General features: G+C 37.2%; 1 protein-coding gene across 1 annotated transcript in view; it reads right to left on the reverse strand.

The window, feature by feature from the left end:
* The window catches only part of SGCZ (sarcoglycan zeta), a 1,100,701-nt gene that overhangs the window by 471,082 nt on the left and 605,475 nt on the right, over positions 1-24,144 (reverse strand). The window lies entirely within an intron of this gene.

Below are 24,144 nucleotides of genomic sequence, written 5' to 3' on the forward strand. Positions count from 1 at the left end.
TTTCTGTACCTTTATCTAAATATACAGGGTATCAGTGTTCAGGGTATATGTTTTAATAAAATGTAAGTTCATTTGAAAGAACCTATGGGAAGAAAAGATAATTTTCTTAAGAATTATATAGATATAGCTATTTAATTAATACTTTTACTTAGAACTTTGTTGGTTATTTATTTTAGTTGTATTTCAATGAGTTCTCAAAATAAATTTGACGTCTAAAAAAAGAAGACATTATACTGAACTATTCTGTTATATAATATTACATAACATATTGATATACACAGAAGTCAGTTTTGGAAAAGAGGTGGTGGTATTCCTTGGTGTTATATATATATATTAATTTAGTTTCTAAGTTAATTCTTTGAAAAAGCAAATACACTATTTTCTGCCAGATTACAACCAAGAAGAACGGTTAAGTAAAGTAAAGGATATGTACTAGGTATATAATTTTTAGAATAACATTATCTGAAGAATAAAAATTTTAATTTTTATAAAATATAATTTTCTCCAAGGCAATGTTTTTTTAGTTTCTTTTTTTCTCTTTAGGTTTCCTCAGATTTCTCTTATTGTTCATGTCAATTAAACAATATAACAACAGAAATCATGCTGAGTAAATGTACCAAAATAAAAGCAACATCAATGAAGTATTAGAATTACCTGTCAAGTAATATAAAATAACAGGCATATCTCATTGTATTGTGCTTTACAGGTGCTGCATTATCGACAAATTGAACATCTGTGGCAACTCTGAGTCAAGCAAGTCTATCGGTGCCATTTTTCCAATAGCATTTGTTCATTTTGGTATCTCTGTGTCACATTTTAGTAAGTCTCACAATATTTCAAACTTTTTCCATTATTATTGTATTTGTCATGGTTATCTGTGATCAGTGATCTTTGATGTTACTAATAATTGTTTTGGGGCACCATGAACCACACTCATATAAGATGATGGCTTTATTGATAATTATGTGCATTTTGACAGTTCCACTCAGTAACCCTCTCTCTCCTTCTTTTCAGGCCTGCCTTTTACCTGAGACAAAACAATATTAAAATTAGGCCAATTAAAAACCCTGGGGCCTCGCTGGGATGAGCATCAGGTATTGTATGGAATTGTTAAATTACTGTATTTATTATACACCTGAAACTAATGTTACACTCTATGTTAACAGGAACTTAAATAAAAAACTTAACAAAGGAAAAACACTACAATGGCCACTAAGTATTCAAGTGAAAGGAAGAGTTGCATGTTTCACTTTAAATCAAAAGCTAGAAATGACTAATTTTGGTGAGGAAGGCTTATCTTCTTGGGCAAACATTTAGCCAAGATATGAATGCAAAGAAATTGTTCTTGAAGGAAATTAAAAGTGCTACTCCGGTAAACAGATGAAAGATAAGAAAGCAAAACAGCCTAATTGTTGATATGGAGAAAGTCTTAGTGGTCTGAATAAAAAAAAAAAAAATTAGAGCAGCCACAACATCCCCTTTAGCCAAAGCCTAATCCAGAGGAAGGCCCTAACTTTCTTCAATTCTCTGGAGGCCAAGAGAGGTGAGGAAGCTGTGGAAGAAAAGTTGGCAGCTAGCAAGTTTGGGTCATGAGGTTTAAATAAAAAGCCATTTCCAGAACATAAAAGTGCAAGGTGAAACAGCAAGTGCTTTTGCAAAAGCTGTAGCAAGTTATCCGGAAGACCTATGATAACTCTTGAAGGTGGCTACACTCAGCAACAGATTTTTCAATGTAGATGAAATAGCCTTCTGTTGGAAAAAGACACCATCTAGGATTTTCATATCTAGAGGGAAGTCAAAGCCTGGCTTCAAGGCTTCAAAGGACAGGCTGACTCTCTTGTTAGGGGCTAATGCAGCTGGTGACTCTAAGTTGAAGCCAATGTTCATTTATCAATTCCAAAAATCCTAGAGCCCTAAAGAATTAGGTTAAATCTATTCTGTACATGCTCTATAAATGGAACAACAAAGCTTGGAGACAGCATATATGTTTACAACATGACTTAGTGACTATTTTAAGTCCACCGTTGAGAACTATTGCTCACAAAAAAAAAATTATTTTCAAAATATTACTGCTCGTTGCCAATGCATTTGGGTCATTCAAGTGCTCTGATGGAGATGTACAATCAAATTAGTGTCATTTTCATGCCTGCTAACACAACATTCATTCTGCAGCCCATGAATAAATAAGTAATTTTGACTTCCAAGTCATATTATTTAAGAAATACATTTCATAAGGCTAGGTGTCATAGATAGTGATTCTTCTGATGGATCTTGACAAAATAAACTGAAAACCCAGAAAGGATTCACCATTTTAGATGCCATTAAGAACATTCATGATGCATGGGGAGAAGTCAAAATATCAACATGAACAGGAGCTTGGAAGACGTTGATTTCAACCCTCATGGATGACTTTGAGGGGTTTCTGACTTCAGTGGAGGGAGTAACTGCAGATGTGGTGGAAAGAGCAAGGGAACTAGAATGAGAAGTGGAGCCTGAAGATGGGACTGAATTGCTGAAATCTCAATGATCAAACTTGAACGGATGAGGGGTTGCTTCTTATGGATGAGCAAAGAAAGTGGTTTCTTGAGATGGAATCTACTCCTGGTGAAGAGACTGTGAAGATTACTGCAATGACAACAAAGGATTTAGAATATTATATAAACTTAGTTGATAAAACAGCAGCAGGGTTTGTGAGGACTGACTTCAATTTTGAAAGAAGTTTTACTGTGGGTAAAATGCTATCAAATAGCACTACAGAGAAATCATTTGTAAAAGGAAGAGTCAGTGGATGCAAAAAACTTCACTGTTGTCTTATTTTAAGAAATTGCCACCACAGCCTTCAGTAACGACCCCAGCCTTCAGTAACCACCATCATGATTGGTTAGCAGCCATCAACTTTGGGGTAAGATCCTTCACTAGCAAAAAGATTACAACTCATAGTAAGCTCAGATGATGTTTAGCACATTTTAGCAATAAAGTATTTAGCAATAAAGCACATTTAGCAATAAAGGTATGTGCATTGTTCTTTTAGACATAATGTTAGTGCACACTTAACAGACTACAGTATAGTATAAAGTAACTTCTATATGCACTAGGAAACGGAAAAATTTATTTGACTCACTTTCTCAAAATATTTGCCTTATTGTGGTGGTCTATAATGGAACCTGCCGTATCTCTGAGGGATGCCTATATGTTATATAAAATATGTAACTTAAGAGTGTAAGTTATAGGGTGCCTTGGTGGCTCAGTTGGTTAAGTGACTGTCTTTGGCTCAGGTCATGATCCTGGAGTCCCAGGATCGAGTCCCACATCGGGCTCCCTGCTCAGCAGGGACTCTGCTTCTCCCTCTGACCTTCCTTCCTCTCATGCTCTCTCTCCACCATTCTCTCTCTCTTTCAATAAATAAATAAAAATTTTTAAATAAAAAAAAGAGTGTAAGTTATAATGTTCATTGAGCCAATCCTACCCTAAACAAAATGTGGAACTGCATATTGATAAATGCAAATATCCAAAAAATTTTTTTGGCTTTTTCCCAATTTGTTTTAATTTTAGAGCTATAGCTTTAACTTGAATTAATACACTATTAACCATTTTAATTTTTATGAAGAGTATTATGTTCCATATAATACAAATCCTTGTATATGTTAAATCAGAATTCTAAATGAATTAGAAGTGCTAATAATACAACAGCAAATTCTTTCATGATATAAAGAAGGGGGGGGAATCGGAGGGGGAGATGAACCATAAGAGACGATGGACTCTGAGAAACAAACTGAGGGTTCTAGAGGGGAGGGGGTGGGGGGATGGGTTAGCCTGGTGATGGGTATTAAAGAGGACACGTTCTTCGTGGAGCACTGGGTGTTATGCACAAACAAGGAATCATGGAACACTACACCAAAAACTAATGATGTAATGTATGGTGATTAACATAACATAATAAAATTTAAAAAAATAATAAAAAAGAAAAAAAGGAATTACCTGTTTGTTAAATGTCGTTTTTATTAAGGTTAATATTTCATGTTTCCTTGATACTAGCCTCAAACTTTAGTCCTGAATGAGATTCCTATTTCAAGGTGAGATGCACAACATATTAACTGCTGTATAATATGTTATAACAGATGACTGCATGTCATGGGAATTCACTTTGCCTGAGGATTTTGGATATTTTATAGTTCTAACAGAGGTTATGATTACAAAGTAGAAAAGAGAAGAAGATAAAAGGAATCTAAGGACAACCACCAGTGACAAGAAGAATAAGGAAGGGTGTAAGAAGAGGAAACACATGGTTGTAGGAGGAGAGCAGGAGAGAGCAGAAGCCTGGCTATGCCTGACTAGCAAGTAGGAGACTTTGCCTTGTGTAGCTCCACTGTGAAAAGGCACAAAAGCTGTGACTATTTAGATCGTGCATTGTCTTTCATCTCACATTAAAGCAAAGTTCTTTTTCAGAATGTTCTATTTCTACTAATTCTACTTAGACATGAAGGTGAGATTAATGTGTCTTAGAAAAGAAATGAGAACTTAGTTAAGTCTCTAAAATAAAACGAACACAAATTACAAAGAAAATGGTCTTTCTAGCAATAAGATTTGTTTGTAAAGCAATAGAAATTCTGTACATATATCAAATGCCACTCACAACTTTGTAAAGAAAATGGGATAACAAAAGCGTCAGAGAAAAGGCTATCTAGAACACCTAAAAATTGTTACTTAATTAAACTATTTTTATCACCTCAAGAAATTCAGTGGTGTTTCCTTTTCTTTTTAAGATTTTATTTATTTATTCATGAGAGACAGAGAGGCAGAGGCAGAGGGAGAAGCAGGCTCCCCACTGAGCAGGGAGCCCAATGCGGGGATCAATCCCAGGACCCTGGGATCATGACCTGAGCCAAAGGCAGACACTTAACCAACTGAGCCACCCAGGCAACCACAATGGTGTTTTCTTAAAGATGAATTTACTTTATATACCTTCTTCACCACAAAATAGAGTATCCAAAGTGCAAAAAGACAAGGGTAGTGTTTTCTTTTAAAAACTTCATTTTTTCTGGGCGCCTGGGTGGCTCAGTCGTTAAGCGGCTGCCTTCGGCTGAGGTCATGATCCCAGGGCCCTGGGATTGAGCCCCACATCGGGCTCCCTGCTCAGTGGGAGGCCTGCTTCCCCCTCTCCCACTCCCCCTGCTTGTGTTCCTGTTCTCACTGTCTCTGTCAAATAAATAAATAAAATCTTTAATAAAAAAAAAACTTCATTTTTTCTTAAACCTCACAGACCTAAGTGGGCTTTTTTTAGTTTTTTTAAAAAATTATTTAAATTCCATTTAATTAACATATTGGTGTAATATTAGTTTCAGAGGTAGAATTAAGTGATTCATCAACTGCATAGAACACCCACAGCTCATTCCATCAAGTGCCCCCCTTAATGACCATCACCCAGTTACCCCATCCCCCCACCCACCTCCCCTCCAGCAACCCTCAGTTTCCTATGACCAAGAGTCTCTTAAGGTTTGTCTCCATCTAAGTTTCCATCTTATTTTATTTTTCCTTCCCCTCCCCTATGTTCATCAGTTTGGTTTTTAAATTCCACATGAGTGAAATCATATGATATTTGTCTTTTTCTGACTGACCTATTTCACTTAGTATAATACCCTCTAGTTCCCTCCATGTTGTTGTAAATGGCAAGATTTCATTTTTTTTGATGGTTGAGTAATATTCTATTATATCACATCTTCAGCCATTCATCTGTCGATGGACATCTGGGTTCGTCCCATAGTTTGGCTATTGTGGACATTGCTGCTATAACCATTGGGGTGCATGTACCCCTTCAGATCACTACATTTGTATCCTTTAGGTAAATACCTAGTAGTGCAATTGCTGGGTCATAGGGTAGCTTTAAGTTTTTGAGGAACCACTATACTGTTTTCCAGAGGGGCTGCACCAGCTTGCATTCCCACTGACAGTGTAAGAAGGTTCCCCCTTCTCCACATCCTTGCAACATCTGTTGTTTCCTGAGTTGTTCATTTTAGCCATTTTGACAGGTGTGACGTGGTATCTCATCGTGGTTTTGATTTGTATTTCTCTGATGCCAAGTGATGTTGAGCTTATTCATGTGTCTGTGGGCCATTTATATGTCTTCTTTAGAGAAATGTCTGTTCATGTCTTCTGACCATTTCTTGACTGGATTTATTGTTTTTTGGCTGTGGTGTTTTTTAAAATCACAATACCTTTCAGTAGCTGTTACAGCGCAGTAGTAATACTAGCAAAGAAGAGTAACAATGTACTCTAAGAGATTAAGCAAACTATCATAGATTTGTAACTATTACAACCTTTGTTTAAAATGTTAAAGGTGGATCCACTTTCAAGTAATAAAAATATTCTGAATATCTTGGTTCCCTAGGCATTCTGAAAATTCTGTAAGTAAAATACAAAATTGGTTCACTAAATGATATTGTCACTCTAAAGAGATCTATCAAACAAATGTACACTTGCAGAGATACTTATTTTCTCAGATTAGCAAAGTAGATTTCCTAAGAGAGAGGGAGAGATGATCATGATTTCCTGAGAGAAAACATCACCACACTGAGATGTCATTCTGGCTTAGTCTCTCTACCTTCCTCTCCAATATAAATTCAACATCCTACTTCACAATACTTTCTTTGCAATTCTTTTGGTTTTCAAGGTTGTGTAGACTCACTCCTGGCTACTTAATAAAATAATTGAGACCTTCTTCATCTTAGTTTTGCCATTCAATTTCGTGCTAGATTTCATGTCTACAAAGCATTTATTAGGATCAAACAACTTATAGCACCTAGATTTTTTTAGTTAATACTGGCGAACTCTTCAGCCTTCTTGGATCAAGACAGCTATCAGCATTCACATTAAGGTAAATGCATTTAACTGTAATTGTGTGTAATTCAGGAAATGGCTTATTGAAATTTGGACTCTGCACTTTCTTTCTTGTTTGTTTGTTTTTGTCCTCATTTTTTTTATTGGTGTAATGTAGCTACTCTTTATCTCTGTCCTCCAACTTTTAAGAAGCAGCATATCCTTAAAAGCTGATGAATATCTGTGAATTACATGATAGAGTGATCTTTTTTTATTATGTTATGTTAATCACCATACATCATTAGTTTTTTATGTAGTGTTCCATGATTCATACTCTGTGCTTTCTTTACAAAGAAACATACTTTCAAAATCCTGATAATGTGAATAAAATATCCAGCAGGATTTTATGAGGTTAAACGAAAAGATGCATGGGCAAATAGAATTAGATCTTGTGAATTTTTCAATTTTTTTCTCCAAAGGTATGGAAAATCTGGTTTTCAGAAAAGGTTATTTTGTTCAGTAAATTTAATAACATAACATATAAAAGTTAGAAGAGAATTAATTAATTTGGAATGAACTAAACATGCTTCATCACTGATAATCCAGCCCCAGGGAATTCTGGTGAAGTCTACGTAGTTGGACAGAATGTGAAAAAAATTAACTAGAATAGCAGAGACCATTTGCTATTATTCCCATGCCTCACAGAAGGGATAACCACACGAGAAATACAATAATACAACAGATATATGATATAAGCATTAAAATATTAAATAGTGACAGGTGCTATGAAGATAATAGGCATGGGGTATAATGGGGGAGACTCGTTTGAAAGTGGTAGTCAGAGAAGGGGGTGAAAAGAGAACGCCTCACAAAGGAAGTGACTCCTGACATGAAACTAAAATGATGAAGACCTTCTAGGAAGAGTTAAAAGAGATCTTTCAGTATTTGAAGGCCTAATTACAGTGGGCTAAAAAGAAAACTGAAAATGAGGAAGGGAAGAAAGTGAGTACAGGCAATCTTTGAGGGGTAAAGAAAAGCAAAGAAATGGGATTTCCGATGAGAGTCTGGAGTTTGGTACTGGAGTATGAATCAAGGGTCGGTGCAAGTCTATGCGCAGGATATGAGCTAGAGAACAGAAAAGAAATGGGGATACTGAATATAGGGCCAGTAGTTGAGGTGACTAAGCTGGGAGCCAGAGATAAGCTGTGCATTCTCAGTGAGGTGGTGGTCAAAAAACTAGTGATGGTGACAGAAGATGAGCCAAGCAGCTAGGCTCTACAGAGTGGGAATGACATACACAGGTTATAATTAACATAATCCAATGTAAACAGTTCTTGGTCTTACACTAGTATTCTGACTCCCATCAGCATATGCAAAACTGAAAGCAGCTGTGCTGTGGTTCAAGTCTGCAGGTAGTTGGCATGGGGACATGTGTCACCAAGGTTCACTTCCTTCCTCCACAGACTACTTCTTCAGAAGCTCCATGACCAAAACTTGCCTCATTTGGATTTCAGTGTGCGGGACCTAGAACGTATGTGTGTATGTAGGAGAACCATCTTCTCCTTGCTGACCCCAATAGTCTTTGCCCTCTTTCAATAAGGTTTTATCATTTATTTTCTAAAATTGGCAGTGGAAAAGGAGGGCATCTGTGAATAGAATTAGACATGACATCTTTCTGGATAGACAGGGAAGGCTAAAGAAAATTTGACCTCTGCTAATATTTATGAGAACAGAGGAAGAAAAGAAGATGCTAAGCGAGAGTACAATGCATAAGGTAATTGTTTTTGATTGTTGGTGGTTAAATTAAGGGTAAACATAAAAGCTATTAAAGGAATGCCCCATTTTATGTCTTGTAAGGGAAAAATATTGTCTGAAAGGATGACCAAGGGACCCTACTACATGTTTATATCCTCATGACCATTAGGGGAGGGGGAGTTTGGACAACTTAAAAATGGGAATAAGAACTGATAAGCATGGTGGTGAGTTGCAGGACATAGCTCTTTAAAATCTGAGTTTTACCAAATATAGAAAAAGGACTATCAAACATTGCACAAGTGCTTGAGGACATTAGAAAGTTAGTTCAAGTTCAGGTATTGAGCACTTCTTACCTCCAGTTTAGATTTCGCCACTAAATTGCTACTCTGACGATATAGCCATAAAGAAAACCCAATTTGATATTGGAAGTGATATATCTGATATGACTATTTTTTTAAATATCACATGTAACAATTTTATAATACTACTCACATAAACACTGGATATAATGCAGAGATGTAAGCACAAAGATGAGAAGGAAATAGCAAATTATTTATTGATTTCCCTAATCTGATTCCCTAAAATCAAAATATAAATTGAGCATTTAATTTCTGCTCAGACCTGTCCCGTGTCCCCTGTTATGGGAAATATGAATATAAAACACACATCTCTGAGAAAGTAAGCTAGATCATTTGAGAAATTGCTTTTGATTTCCGATTCTGGAGCTAGTATTCAGTATACTCAAGTACCAATATGCAACAGCCCTGTAACCGTAAAACTTGAATCTTGGCTCCAAAACCTCTTAACCTGCTCAATGGGAGTAGCTTATTTCTAGGTGAAGTGGTAAATCATGTTGGTGTCACTTTTCTTTAAGAGTTGATCATGTTAGATTTAACACTACAATTGTCTGCTGTTTGTTCAGACAAGGAATGAAGAACAATCAACTAAATGCAGTCTCAGATTTATGTGCCAAGTTGCAACACCAGCCTGGCCATTCCTGGGCAAGTCCTAGGGCAAGTCACTTAGCCTTTCTCTGTCCCAGTTTCCTGAGCTCTCAAATGAATATTACATTGACTTATATAAGAGTAATATGGGAGCAGGAAAGTAGGATGTTAAAGTGCCTTTTTCATTTCAAATGGTAAAAATACTCATTTTAAAACTTTATTTTCTATCTCTTAGCTAGTGGTCACCTCCTCAAGGGCCATATGAGTATTTTATTAGAATTAATTTCCAAAGATGTGATTGAAATCTCATTTTAAAAACAAAATGTTTGAAGTGTTCAGATTATATGGTGTGAACTTGACAAAGCAGAAAGGCATTTTATTTTCTGTTCCCAGAAAATGAGTCTCTAAACAGCTACTGATGTTGAGAGAGATTGAAAACAATAAAGTCCACTTACCATGGCAATTTAAACTTCTCCCTATCTATGACACTTAATTCTCAAAGGCATATTCCAATATGGTGGTAGTTAAAATTTGCTACCTGAGGAAAAAAATGTCCATTTGGAATGGATTTTTTTCCAGTTGGTATATGGAAAATGTTGTAGTCAGTTTTTACAGCCTGGAAAAGAAGCAGCCTAGCAAGTGAATTTCAAGAATGATGAAAGATACCTGAGTCAAATGGGCTGCCTCTTGAGATAGGAAATAGAAGAGGATTCTAGCCAAGCCTGACAGAAAAAAAAGAAACCTGAATAGGCATTAAAGGAGAAACACATTCCCAAATGAATAAAAATTCTATAAAAATGTGGACATTTAAAGAGAGACTTTTCAGTGACCCAATAGTCATTCTTAGCTTATTTTACATCCTTTATGCATCCTAAAATCATACGCTTTTATATAGGAACTACAACTTCAGTATTTAATTGGATGAAAATAAATCACAGTTTTGGGCATTAATTTAGGCATAGGCTTAGATTTAGGTTCCTAATATCAAAGTAACTAAATTCTCAGATCCCCTCATGTGATATTAATAATATTAAAATAATAATAATCATAAAACCTATCCATTACAGCAACTACGAAGGAGGCCGAGAAGCCTTTTGCCTACTCAGAGGTATATCAACACCAAGAGATAAAACAACATAGACAGTCAGGAGCACCATTTACACTAAGATTGAAAGCATGAGGAGCCCATTGGCAAGCACTGCTACACATACACAGCAAGAGCAAATGGGAAATCTTTAAGGACAAACAAATTTGCCAGAAATACAGCTGGGGAGTTTAACCGGGCAAGTAGAGAGCCCACACTATTTAAATAAATAAGGATCAACAGGAAAACAGGTTTAAAGAATAGTAAGGAAGAGAATCAGAGAAAGACTAAGGGTTATTGGCTTGTACTTTAAAAGCAAGTAGAAAAACTGAATGAGAACAGGGAAGATAAACTATGGCTTCCATGGCCTTGATGACTGATTGGAAAGCACCACTGTTTATGAAAAATCTTGCAAACAAATTTCAAACTACTCTATTGAAAGTCTTTTTTATTCCACTTTGACAACTTTAGTTACATTTTATCAGATTAAAGTATATATATATAGTCAAATTTGTTTTGATATAAAATTTTCTAATTTGTAATGAACCCTTAAGAAATGTGTTCTGCTTAGGGTTTTCTCACTTTTGGAGACAAGGTAAAGAAGAGATTCATTAAAAATATGTTTGCACCTGGGTGGCTCAGTCGTTAAGCATCTGCCTTCAGCTCAGGTCATGATCCCAGGGTCCTGGGATCGAGTCCCGCATCAGGCTCCCTGCTCAGCGGGAAGCCTGCTTCTCCCTCTCCCACTCCCCCGGCTTGTGTTCCTGCTCTCACTGTCTCTGTCTGTCAAATAAATAAATAAAATCTTTAAAAAAAATTTAAAAAAAATATATGTTTTGTTTTAGAATGTTCTGCTTTAAATGAATCAAACACAGATGACTTTTTAAAGATCAATATAATCTAACCAAGTTTTTTTTTCTTTTATTTCCAGCATAAGTAAATGTTGACTACCTAAATAAAGACAAAGCAGTTGAGCCAATAATTGGGCTTAACCTCTCTGAATTGTTTAGGTTTTAAAAAGTAAAATAAAAGGTAAGGCCCACTTTTGATGTAACAAGTTCAATATCTGATGACATGAAGGAGGGACATAAAAACAAGCCTGAAAAGTCATCATTAAGTGGTGCCAGTATAGAAGATGCTGGAGAGTTGGTCCACTGAGGCCTGCCCCTGATTGTACACCTCTCTTCCTGTTGAATATTAGGAGGGGCCATATAGGAGATTATAGGCCAGGAGAAGAGGGCTTCATCCATCACTACTGATACTAACCTTGGATGGGCACACATACATCATGAGTATTAACCTGCCTTGCCACCATAGGTGGAAAAATGAAAAAAGAGAACTGGTAACACTATCTCCTTTTGCTTTACATACTACAAATCAGCCTTTTCTCAGTACTAGGGTTAAAAAACTAAGCAAGAATTTTGGCTAGCTGTTTTTACCTGAGGAGCCTTGTGGAGGATACACATATATACTGCACTCTCTTTTCTGTTGTTTTATGGTTGTTTCTTGTCTTAGTTTATGAAGTAGCAGAACACGCCATGCCAAAGTGAGCCACTTTGACATACTGATTATTTTTAGCTGTAGGCACTTGAAAATAGCAAACATAGGAAGATTTCTCTGAATAACCCTTATCTGTCTAAAGAGAGATCCTCCTTTGTCATTAGGGCCTTCTGCTTTGTCAAGTTCACGCAGGAATTTCATCACCCAGGGAGGACTGACTCTTGTCAAAGGAGAGAACAGAACTCAACACCACACCCAGACATACTTAGTTACAAAATATCACACCTCCCATTTAGTCTTCTGAGGGCTCATTCATCTTTTCTAAAAATAATTTCCTCACCTCTGAGAGGTCTACATTCCACTCCACATTCCTTACTAAGATGGTATTTAAGTCAGAATTTTAAGACACCTCTTTGGGTTACTCATTTTTCCCTGAGTATTTCCCACATATGACTGAGGTATACATGTTAATAAAATTCTGGGGTTTTTTTCTCCTATTAATCTGTTTTTTTTCTTTTAAGATTTTATTTATTTTTTGACAGAGAGACACAGCAAGAGAGGGAACACAAGCAAGGGGAGTGGGAGAGGGAGGAGCAGGCTTTCCGCTGAGCAGGGAGCCGGATGCGGGCCTCGATCCCAGGACCCTGGGATCATGACCTGAGCCGAAGGCAGACGCTTAATGACTGAGCCACCCAGGTGCCCCTTAATCTGTTTTTTATTACAGGATCCTTATCCAAGAACTCATAGGATAGAGGGAAAATTATTTTTTCTCTTTTACACTCACAATAAGATTATTAACTCCCTTGCTTAAAATTTTTTATAGTCACCTTAGCATCAAACACAGTTAGGTATGCTATAAATGAAACAAAAAGATTAATAGGCACTTTTATTGAATACCTACTCCATGCTAGGCATTTTGCTGGTGGTTTTATTGTTGATTCAGCTAAAACCAAATTGATTTTTACTTTAACTCAGGAAAGGGGGCACTTTGGGAATCATGATGCTATCATTTAGTATATTTTTGTTACATCCATGAGCTTCATTAAATAATTCAATAAGTATTTGTTAACTCTATGAATGGATAAATATATGTAGAAAGCATGTAATTCATACAACTAGAAACATATTTAGGGAGTGCAGTGAGAGTGAGTGGAATTATATTTAATTCAAATAATACTATACAATCCAAGATATATCTTTTTATTTTTTTTCCATCAGTGAATTGGAAAAGCTGTAGCTATTGCATGTCCTTTATTAGACTAGATGATATCTTGGCACTGGTGGGGGGACTTTTTGAGACAACAGTGCTCAAAAACATCTCTCTAATTTTAATGCCATCATTGTGTCCTTATTCTATTGATAGTGGCACAATATTTTAAGTCATGATAGCTAAAAAAATCCTAAAAATTTTAATGATGCTTAGATCCTATGTCTCTTTTGGGGGAGCATGTAGTTCCACCTTTATATCATATTTTTTCACATATGTCTGTTTATATCAGTTCTTGTCAGTATTTATCATGTCATGACAAGATTATTTTAAAGGTTTCCAACTTCTGCCTTAATTCTTGCCTCTACTGCTTAGTTTCAAGGAACATATTCCCATAGCATAATTACCATATTTATTTATATATCAAACAAAAGTTAGTTTAACACTTTCTACACACAAGGCATCTTTCTAGACGCTATCAGTGAAGCAGGGAAGACAAAAATTCCTGCCTTCATGGGATTTATATTCTCAAGCTGGGCACAACAAAGAGCAAGCAAAAATAACTAAAATAGATAGTAAGTGAGACAGTAGTGAGAAGCTAAATAATGCAAGGATGGAGGATAATAAAAATGTGTGCTGCCATTTAGACAGGGTAGCCTGTTAAAGCCTCATTGGAAACCCAAGTTTTGAGTAATGTCCACAAGGACTTGAAGGGGGTAGTTATGCGTCCACCAGGGTAATAGCTTTTCAGACAGAGAGGAAAGAACTTGACTGTCATGTTCTGGGTCTGGCAGGAGCAGAGATGTAAAATAAAGTCAGAGAAATAGGAGAGGCAAGGTTCCACAGAGCATTGGGAAGTTTGTTTTCTACTCAAATTTTGTTTTTGTTTTTTTTTTCCAGCTAGGCATTCTGTAACTGTGTCATATAAAATAACATAGTGCCCCTCCATCTTATTTCCCTCTCCCTGATTCATTTGTCTTCATAGAACTTATTTCCACTTAGCAGTAAATTAAATATCCATCTGTTTATTTTCTGTTACTTCCACTAGAATAGAAGCCATATGAGGACAGGGACTTTGAGCTGTTTATTGCTACAACTTCCTAAAATAGAAAAATAGGTGCACAAAACATTTATTGTATAAACAAATATTCTGTAGCCACCATTTGTCCAATGATACCATCATGCAGGCAGCAGGTTTTCAAAAAGATCTGATTAACGTTTGTGTTCAACAAGGTCAGAGGATGCCATTCATGAAGTTTTAAATTTTGACAGTATTGTTACCATATACTACTTATGTCACTCCAAACATGTCATCTAAAAATTGACAGTAAACCAAACTACCTTTGAAACATATGTAAAGATTAAACAATTCAATGTATAATAACTTATGTAAAATATAAGTATATATTGAATCTTAGAGCTTTTCCTTCTTTACCTCACCATATGCCAGTGAATATATTTTCTATGAAAAAAACTACATAATTTTAGAATTTATGAAGAAAATTGGTATTTTTGCTTTTACTGATTTTTTAAAAAATATTAAATCAATAAAATGCTAAAAAATGGATACCTACAGAATTTGGAAATATAACTAAATACCCAATTGTCTGTCCTTAACAAATGAAATAATAGTAATTTGAATGACCTAAGAGGCTATCTTCTAGAACCCACTTTCAGCGTCTTAGCTGTTTTCATGAGCTTCTAAAAGTTGGGTTTTTTTCTTCATTTTTACTCAGTGATTTGGAACTGAAAAAAAATTCCCAATTGGTTAATATATTGAACAGAAGTGAAAAAGAATTCATGGAAATGTGGTTCCCTATTTAGAAACAAAATAATTTTACAAAGACTAAAAGAAAGAAAAGAAATGCTTCCCTCACATAGGGAGGCTGACACTTATCTCCATGGGTATAAAAGAAAGTGGTTTAAAAGATTATTTATTGTATTAATTCCGCTGAATCCAAACCAAGAAATCACTGTTTTCAATGAAAGATTGCTAAATATGTCACCTTGGCATCTTGATACGTTGAGCTTAGGCAGTCAAAAACCAGCAAATGAAGGGGGAAGCTTTCTCGGAACTCCTCTTATTTGCCTAAAGACATACTCCAAAAGAAACTCCCTTGTCATAAATCCTCTCCCTGGGAGTATCATCAAGCAGCCAGGAAGGACTGATTCCTCTAAAACCTAAGGAGGACAGAAGTTGATACCACACCCAGACACACGTTGCCACAAACCACTACAACTCCAATCTATCCTTCTAAGGGCCCATTCATCTTTCCTAAAAGTAATTTGCTCCCCCCTAAGAGGCCTACATTCCACTCCCCTCTTCCTATTAAGACTGCATTTAAGTCTGAATTCTAGGCCATCTGTTTGGGTTACTCACTTTTCCCTAGTTATCTCTTACACGTAAATGAGGAATACATATTAATAAACTTCTGCCTATTGGGTTTTGTTGTTGTTAATCTGTCCTTTATTACAGGGGCCTCAGCCAAGAACTCAAAAGGGTAGATGGAAAATTATTCTTCCTCTCCTACACTTATGAATACCTGTCCATGGGACAGGAAACCAGCTGGCTCCACAGAGCTCACGGTTGTGTTCTCATCCCTGTTTCTCCTCTGTTGTGGCAACCAAAGTAATTTCTCTGTTTGCACAGACACTTGATTCCAGATTCTCCCAATGTGTAAGTTGTTTTCCGATTGCGTTTTATAAAATTATTTTTTTAAAAAGGCGTTTTCTCCAGAGATCTGGACAGCTGTATTCCAGGCCATGATAGGGAATTTAGACTTCAACCCAGTGATCTGAAAAGGCCTTGGCCATATTATCAATTGGTTACCTTTGCAAATTGCATTTAAGTGGTTTAAAAACACCGATTTTACAATCAAGATACACTACAGATGGGGAGCTTAACTAGATGAATATAAAACAAAATTGTTTAAAAGCATGTCAAATGCTAGTTCTAAGAATAACTGAATATATTAATAACCAATGTGATCCTTGATATTTTATTTGCTTATTTGTTTTATTCACTTACTTATTTAATTATTGTACACAGTACATTAGAAAAAAGTAAGTTAGGATGAATAAGAAAAGAAGCAATAATAAAAAATCTCCTAATTATTTAAAACACTTTAAAATTTTTATTTGAATGAGTGAAGATCTGCATATCAAAATCCATTTGAAACATTATACAGATTTAATGATAAAACTACAAACTGCTTATTCACTAGATTACTTGCATGATACAGCACTAAGGTGAAATTAGTGCATGTTCTAGTACCAACTGCAACTTTTTGCATTTTAACAGTACTTTAGAGCTCCCTACCAGATACATTTATGCCCAGTTTATGTTTGGTTATATTCCTAAAAGATTCCTTTTCGGTTTAAAAAGAATTGCACATTTTAACATTATAAGATCCTTCATTCAAGGGGAAGAAAGGAAATTAAGAATAATACTAACAGCAAAGGGGGGCCGGAGCAAGATGGTGGAGTAGGAGACCTGGATTTCCTCTGGTCTCAGGAATTCAGCTGGATAGGGATCAAACCATTCTGAACACCTACGAACTCAACAGGAGATTGAAGAAAGAATAGCAACAACTCTCTGAACAGAAAAGCGACCACTTTCTGGAAGGTAGGACGTGCGGAGAAGTGAATCCGAGGCGATATTCGGGAGGATAGACGGCGGGGGAGGGGGCCTCCATCGGCCGCTTCTGGCAAGTGATAGAGCCACGGAGCACAAAATCGGAACTGTTAGAAATCGGCTCCACTCAGGGACGTCACTCCAGTGGCTAAGCGAGGGGTGGAAACCTCGTGGGACAGTGTGGTCTCAGGACCCTCGGGGTCACAGAAAGACCGGGGGTGCCTGAGTGCGGCAGAGCTCCCAGGTATCGGAGCGGGGAAGCCGGCTGCAGAGACGGAGCAGAGGCACGGGCTCTCAGCTCGGGGTTGCCATAAACTGTGATCGGTGACAGTCGGGCCACTGCTCCTCTAGGAGGGACCCAACAAGCGGCAGATCCAGGGAGACTCCCCTTCCTCCCCTGGGAGGAGCAGTGCGGGAGCGCACCGCAGGGATCTGCTGGGTTTGGAGACTCCACACGGGGTCGGGTGCCAGAGATAGAAACGCTCGGTCACAGGCCGGGTGAGCACGGAGTGCGGCTGGAGACGGGGGAGACGGGAGTGACTGCTTTTCTCTGGGGGCGCACTGAGGAGCGGGGCCCCAAGTTCTCGGCTCCTCCGGGGCGGAGATTGGGAGGCCGCCATTTTCACTCTCGTCCTCCAACGCTGTACGGAAAGTTTGCAGAGAACAAAAGCTCCCAAGAGAAAACCTGAGCAGATTACTTAGCCCAGACCGACAAGGGTGGTGCAATTCCGCCTCCGGCAAAGACATTTGGGAACCACGGCAACAGGCCCCTCCCCCAGAAAATCAGCGAGAACAGCCAGCCAAGACCAAGTTTACCGATCAATGAGAACGGGAGAACTCCAGCCCTAGGGGAATACTGCACATAGAATTCATGGCTTTTCTTTTTACCATGATTCATTAGTCTTTCAAAGTTAATTTTATCTTAACTATTTTTTTTAATTTTTCTTTTTCCCTTTTCCAACCAACATCTTATCAATCCCTTTTTTTAAAAAAAACATTTTTATTTTTCATTTTTAGAGTCATATTCTATCCCTTCATAGTAGTTACCTTTATTTTTGGCATATATATATAAATTGTTCTCTCTTTAAAATTTTGGATACAGTTTCTTCTAAAATATCAAAATATACCCTAAATCTCTAGTATATGGCTTTTTTCCAGTCTCCTGCCTGATCACATTCTCTCCCCTTTTTTTTTCTTTCTTTCTTTCCTTTTTTTAAAAGCTTTTCTTTATTTTTTCAAACACCTTCTGATTAATTCCTTTTAAAAATTTTTTTAATATACATTTTTACAGTCATCTTCCATCCCTTCATTGTATCAACCCTTATTTTGTACATATATAAGTCTTTCTTTAAAATTTTAGGAGGCACTTTTTCTAACAGACCAAAATACACTCAAAATGTAGTGTGTGGCACTGATCTATGCACCAGCCTGATCATATTTGATCATATTCTGTTTTTTTTTTCTGTTTTTGTTTGTTTTTATCTTTATCTTTTTTTTTCTCTTTTTTCATTCTTTCCCTTTCTTTTCCCCTGGTTTCAGGTCTTTTCTGATTTGTTTAGAGTATAGTTTCTGGGGACCTTGTTAACCTGTTAGCATTTTGTTCTCTCATTCATCTATTCTCCTCTGGACAAAATGAGAAAACGAAAAAAATCACCTCAACAAAAAGAACAAGAGGTAGTACCGTTGGCCAGGGACCTACTCAATATGGACATTAGTGGGATGTCACACCTAGAGTTCAGAATCATGATTTTAAAGATACTAGCTGGGCTTGAAAAAAGCATGGAAGTTATTAGAGACACCCCTTCTGGGGAAATAAAAGACCTAAATTCTAACCAAGTCGAAATAAAAAAGGCTATGACTGAGGTGCAATCAAAAATGGGGGCACTAACTGCTAGGATAAATGAGGCAGAAGAGAGAATCACTGATATAGAAGACCAAATGATGGAAAATAAAGAGGCTGAGAAAAAGAGAGATAAACAACTACTGGATCACGAGGTGAGAATACGAGAGATAAGTGATACGATAAGACGAAACATTAGAATAACTGGGATCCCAGAAGAAGAAGAAAGAGAGGGGCAGAAGGTATATTGGAGCAAATTAAAGCAGAGAACTTCCCTAATGTGGGGAAGGAAACAGGCATCAAAATCCAGGAGGCACAGAGTACCCCTCACAAAATCAATAAAAATAGGTCAACACCCTGACATCTAATAGTAAAACTTACGAGTCTCAGAGACAAAGAGAAAATCTTGAAAGCAGCTCGGGAGAAGAGATATGTAAACTATAATAGTAGAAACATTAGATTGGCAACAGAACTATCCACAGAGACCTGGCAGGCCAGAAAGGACTGGCATGATATCTTCAGAGCACTAAAGGAGAAAAATAGGCAGCCAAGAATACTATATCCAGCTAGGCTGTCATTGAAAATTGAAGGAGAGATAAAAAGCTTCCAGGAGAAACAAAAACTAAAGGAATTTGCAAACACGAAACCAGCCTTCCAAGAAATATTGAAAGGGGTCCTCTAATCAAAGAGAGAGCCTAAAAGCAGCAAAGACCAGAAAGGAACAGAGACAATATACAGTAACAATCACCTTACAGGCAACACAATGGCACTAAATTCATACCTTTCAATAGTTACCCTGAATGCAAATGGCTAAATGCCCCAATCAAAAGACACAGGCTATCAGATTGGATTAAAAAACAAGACCCATCGATATGCTATCTGCAAGAGACTCATTTTAGACCCAAAGACACCACCAGATTGAAAGTGAGGGGGTAGAAAACAATTTACCATGCTAATGGACATCAAAAGAAAGCTGGGGTGGCAATCCTTATATCAGACAAATACATTGTAAAACAAAGACTGTATTAAGTAATGAGGAAGGATACTATATCCTACTTAAAGGGTCTATCCAACAAGAAGATCTAACAATTGTAAATATCTATGCCCCTAACATTGGAGCAGCCAATTACATAAGGCAATAAATAACAAAAGCAAAGAAACACATTGACAACAATACAATAATAGTGGGGGACTTTAAAACTCCACTGACTGAAATGGACAGATCATCTAAGCAAAAGATTGACAAGGAAATAAAGACTTTAAATGACACACTGGACCAAATGGACTTCACAGACATATTCAGAACATTCCTTCCCAAAGAGACGGAATACACATTCTTCTCAGGTGCCCATGGAACATTCTCCAGAATAGATCACATCCTAGGTCACAAATCAGGTCTCAACCGGTACCAAAGATTGGGATTATTCCCTGCATATTTTCAGACCACAATGCTTTGAATCTAGAACTCAATCACAAGAGGAAAGTTGGAAAGAACTCAACTACATGGAGACTAAAGAGCATCCTTCTAAAGAATGAATGGGTCAACCAGGAAATTAAAGAAGAATTAAAAAAAATTCATGGAAACCAATGAAAATGAAAACACAACTGTTCAAAATCTTTAGGATATAGCAAAGGCAGTCCTAGGAAGAAAGTATATAGCAGTACAAGCCTTTCTCAAGAAACAAGAAAGGTCTCAAATACACAACCTAACCCTACACCTAAAGGAGCTAGAGAAAAAACAGCAAATAAAGCCCAAACCCAGCAGGAGAATAGAAATAATAAAGATCAGAGCAGAAATCAATGAACTAGAAACCAAAAGAACAGTAGAACAGATCAACGAAACTAGGAGATGCTTCTTTGAAAGAATTAACAAGATTGATAAACCCCTGGCCAGACTTATCAAAAAGAAAAGAGAAATGACCCAAATCAACAAAATCATGAATGAAAGAGGAGAGATCACAACCAACACCAAGAAATACAAACAATTATAAGAACATATTATGAGCAACTCTATGCCAGCAAATTAGATAACCTAGAAGAAATGGATGCATTCCTAGAGATGTATCAACTACCAAAATTGAACCAGGAAGAAAGAGAAAACCTGAACAGACCTATAACCACTAAGGAAATTGAAGCAGTCATCAAAAATCTCCCAAAAAACAAAAGCCCAGGGCCAGATGGCTTCCCAGGGGAATACTACCAAACATTTAAAGAAGAATTAATACCTATTCTCCTGAAACTGTTCCAAAAAATAGAAATGGAAGGAAAACTTCCAAACTCATTTTATGAGGCCACCATTACCTTGATCCCAAAACCAGACAAAGACCCCATCAAAAAGGAGAATTACAGACCAATATCCTTGATGAACATGGATGCAAAATTCTCACCAAAATACGAGGCAATAGGATGCAACAGTACATGAAAAGGATTATTCACCATGACCAAGTGGGATTTATCCCTGGGCTGCAAGGCTGATTTAACATCCGCAAATCAATCAACGTGATACAATGCATTAACAAAAGAAAGAACAAGAATCATATGATCCTCTCAATAGATGCAGAAAAAGCACTTGACAAAGTACAGCATCCTTTCTTGATCAAAACTCTTCAGAGTATAGGGATAGAGGGTACATACCTCAATATCATAAAAGCCATCTATGAAAAACCTGCAGCGAATATCATTCTCAATGGGGAAAAGCTGAGAGCTTTCCCCCTTAGGTCAGGAGCGCGGCAGGGATGTCCACTATCACCACTGCTATTCAACATAGTATTAGAAGTCCTAGCCACAGCAATCAGACAACAAAAAGAAACCAAAGGCATCCAAATTGGCAAAGCAGAAGTCAAACTCTCACTCTTTGCAGATGATATGATACTTTATGTGGAAAACCCAAAAGACTCCACCCCAAAACTGCTAGAACTCCTACAGGAATTCAGTAAAGTGGCAGGATATAATATCAATGCACAGAAATCAGTGGCATTCCTATACACCAACAACAAGACAGAAGAGAGACAAATTAAGGAGTCGATCCCATTTACAATTGCACCCAAAACCATAAGATACCTAGGAATAAATCTAACCAAAGAGGCAAAGGATCTATACTCAGAAAACTATAAAATACTCCTGAAAGAAATTGAGGAAGACACAAAGAAATGGAAAAATGTTCCATGCTCATGGATTGGAAGAACCAACACTGTGAAGATATCAATGCTACCTAGAACAATCTACACATTCAATGCAATCTCCATCAAAATACCAACCACATTTTTCAAAGAAATGGAACAAATCATCCTAAAATTTCTATGGAACCAGAAGAGACCCCTAATAGCCAAAGGTATGTTGAAAAAGAAAAGCAAAGCTGGTGGCATCACAATTCCGGACTTCCAGCTCTATTACAAAGCTGTCATCATCAAGACAGTATGGTACTGGCACAAAAACAGACATAGATCAATGGAACAGAATAGAGAGCCCAGAAATGGACCCTTATCTCTATGGTCAATTTATCTTTGACAAAGCAGGAAAGAATGTCCAATGGAAAAAAGACAAGTCTCTTCAACAATAGTGTTGGGAAAGTTGGACAGCCACATGCAGAAGAATGAAACTGGGCCATTTCCTTACCCCACACACAAAAATAGACTCCAGATGGTTGAAAGACCTCAATGTGAGACAGGAGTCCATCAAAATCCTAAAGGAGAACACAGGCAGCAACCTCTTTGACCTCAGCCACAGCAACTTCTTCCTAGAAACTTCGCCAAAGGCAAGGGAAGGAAGGGCAAAAATAAAGTATTGGGATTTCATCAAGATAAAAAGGTTTTGCACAGCAAAAGAAACAGTCCACAAAACCAAAAGACAACCAACAGAATGGGAGAATATATTTGCAAATGACATATCAGATAAAGGGCTAGTATCCAAAATCTATAAAGAACTTATCAAACTCAACACTGAAAGAATAATCCAATCAAGAAATGGGCAGAAGTCCATGAACAGACATCATTCCAAAGAAGACAGCCAAATGGCCAACAGACAAATGAAAAAGTGCTCAACATCGCTCGGCATCAGGGAAATCCAAATCAAAACCTCAATGAGATACCACCTCAGACCAGTCAGAATGGCTACATTTAACAAGTCAGGAAATGACAGATGTTGGCAGGGATGTGGAGGAAGGGGAACCCTCCTACACTGTTGGTGGGAATGCAAGCTGGTGCAACCACTCTGGAAAACAGCATGGAGGTTCCTCAAAAAGTTGAAAATAGAGCTACCATACAATCCAGCAATTGCACTACTGGGTATTTACCCCAAAGATACAAATGTAGGGATCCGAAGGGATACGTGCACCCCAATATTTATAGCAGCAATGTCCACAATAGCCAAACTGTGGAAAGAGCCAAGATGTCCATCAACAGATGAATGGATAAAGGAGAAGTGGTATATATACACAATGGAATATTATGCAGCCATCAAAAGGAATGAGATCTTGCCATTTGCAACGATGTGGATGGAACCGGAGGATGTTATGCTGAATGAAATAAGTCAATCAGAAAAAGACATGTATCATATGACCTCTCTGATATGAGGAATTCTTAATCTCAGGAAACAGACTGAGGGTTGCTGGAGTGGTGGGGGGTGGGAGGGATGGGGTGGCTGGGTGATAGAGATTGGGGAGGGTATGTGCTATGGTGAGCGCTGTGAATTGTACAAGACTGTTGAGTCACAGATGTGTACCTCTGAAACAAATAATGCGATATATGTTAAGAAAAAAAAACAAGAAGAAGATATCAGGAGGGGAAGAATGAAGGGGAGTAAATTGGAGGGGAGATGAACCATGAGAGATGATGGACTCTGAAAAACAAAGTGAGGGTTCTAGAGGGGAGGGGGTGGGGGGATGGGTTAGCCTGGTGATGGGTATTAAAGAGGGCACGTTCTGCGTGGAGCACTGGGTGTTATGCACAAACAATGAATCATGGAACACTATATCAAAAACTAATGATGTAATGTATGGTGATTAACATAACAATAAAAGATTTAAAGGAAAAAAATAAAAATAAAAAAAAATAGGTATTCTCAAAAACTGGTAGTGGGAGTATGAACTGGCAACTTACTTTGGAAAACAATTATGAAAATATCCATAAAACAAAAGATGTGCACACTCTTTATCCCAGAATCCCCTTATATATGCTACAGAAACCCTGGAAATTATAAAGAATAAAACATTTTCTCAGGATGCTCTTGTAATACTAAAATGTTTTTAAAATCTCATAAATGTTAATAGAGAAATGTATATACAAAATCAGTATATTGAAAGACAGAATAACAGAGCAATTAAAATGAATTGAACTAGGGGCGTCTGGGTGGGTCAGTGGGTTAAGTGTC

Source organism: Zalophus californianus, chromosome 2, assembly GCF_009762305.2.
Source record: "Zalophus californianus isolate mZalCal1 chromosome 2, mZalCal1.pri.v2, whole genome shotgun sequence".
NCBI lineage: Eukaryota > Metazoa > Chordata > Mammalia > Carnivora > Otariidae > Zalophus > Zalophus californianus.